The following is a 2,116-nucleotide window of genomic DNA, read 5'->3' as shown; positions in this document are numbered from 1 at the left end:
TTATATTACTAGCTGAAAAGCTGCCTGATAGAGTGGCTTTTAAGCTAGCTCCTGTGAAGGGTTCTTCATTGGACCTTGGGCCCAACAACGACACTTCATGCATTGATTACATGTTAAATTTTATTAAATTTGACCGATATTTTTCAAGCAATGAACAATTTTCATCAAAACAATGATATAATTTGTTGACTTGAAACTTGTTGTGAAGCTGCATGATAAACAACAGTACCACCACCATCGCTACCACATCTGATATACACATACCATTCACACTTCTGACATCATCACCGTCAAGACCTTTGACTTCACCGCCTTCCCCTCCATCACCATCACCACTGTTTCACTTCACTTACTCTCACTTCATCCCTCACCGCCTCAGCTACCATCACCACCACCACCACCACCATCATCACTGCCACCTCCGCCTCTATCACAACTACAACTCATACTATTACTATCACCCCATTACCATCACAAAAAGGCTAAATCTGTGTCTTCTTTCAGTGTGTTACTTCAGCATGTTAGTCCAGTGGTCAATCCCTATTTCTCTCACATATCCACTCTATCTCTCTCTCTTATTATTACTCTCACTGTCACCATCAACACTACTACTTTTGATAAAAACATCATCAACTCTCCCTAAATTTCTTTGCCTATCTTTCTCTTCCTCTCTTTTTCTTTCTCTCTCTCTTTCTGTCTGTATTCGCCACTGCCCTCACCGTCTCTATGCCTACTATTACTCTCAGCTCAACATGAGCAATAGTAGGAGTGTCAATAAATAGTGAGAGAGGGGTTCGAAGTGTGATACACTGACACACAGAAATTAGTTTGCGTATTTATTATATTAGATGGAAATGTACTTGTGTATCAAATGTTTTGATCTGAGATTGTGAGCTGAAACTAAAGTGATTGCAGTATGGAAGTCACAAGTTAGCCATTCAGAAACACACAAAGACTGTCAACTTCACTTAAACACTTATTTATAATAGGATGTTAAAATTGTCATGCTCTTCCTGATACCAATCACTCTACAGAAGATACTAGGCACTTCTATTGTGTCACTGGCACTAGTGAGGTTACCAGGTAACCTGCAAGACAGAAGAAGAATAAGGAAAGGAACAAGGAAAGCTCTATTACTGTACTTGAGAGGGGAAGGTGGTTTTATGTTAGCTATTCAAAGGTGAAAGTAAGATGAAAGGTCAAGCACAGGTGTTTTGGTATAGAAGAGATACTTGGTTACTCCACATTGTATGTGTGGGTGTGAATAGTTCTTCCAATGCTTTCTTCCAATGAATCTAATGCTCTTAGCTTAGTTTTTCCTTGGGGCTGGCCAGATTGGAGCAATATCGAGTATAACCAGCCGAAATTGCACAGATAATCTGGATCTCAACTGAGGAAAGAAAACTCCGAATGACCTGTCCTTGCTTTCTTTGTATCATCTATCTGGATGTTTTGTTGTCCATTTCTTGTATCACCTAACCGTCTGGATGTTTTGCGTTCTTGTCCCATTTTGTATTATTTATATGTATATATATATATATATATATATATATATATACACATCCACATAACCTTGCTACCAAATAGGTGGCCAGTCAAAATTTTTAAAAGAGAAACGGAAAATACATACATTTATTCATATATAAGTGCATACATGTACACACATGCACACGAACGCGTGCGTGCACACACACACACATACACACACAATCTGCTACATAAAAAGGCTTTCAAAAAGCAAAGTTCCAAAGTCAAAAAATTGCACAACTAGGAATGGTTTGGCATATTATATCTCAACATTGTAGAATGCCAATAGAAATATGTATTTCTATGCTGAAGTTTCTCAAATGTTTTGCACCAGACCTTGGTAAACAAGGAGGAACTACCAAGATACTGTCATACCCCCTTCCTCAGGCTATGGCATTGGGAACTTATGTAACAATAGTTTGGCATTTAAAGGCTCATAATTAAACAGCTCCTTCCTAAAATGTCTATGAAACAACAGTAAAATTTCCTGTGAAACCTTTAAAAGTTTTAAAAGTTATCTAGATGTTTTTTTCTGTTCAGCATCCTGGATCATTAATCTACAACAACCAGCTTTGTGTGTGTGTGTGTG

Source organism: Octopus bimaculoides, chromosome 16, assembly GCF_001194135.2.
Source record: "Octopus bimaculoides isolate UCB-OBI-ISO-001 chromosome 16, ASM119413v2, whole genome shotgun sequence".
Taxonomy (NCBI): Eukaryota; Metazoa; Mollusca; class Cephalopoda; order Octopoda; family Octopodidae; genus Octopus; species Octopus bimaculoides.
This window is presented reverse-complemented; position numbering follows the sequence as displayed.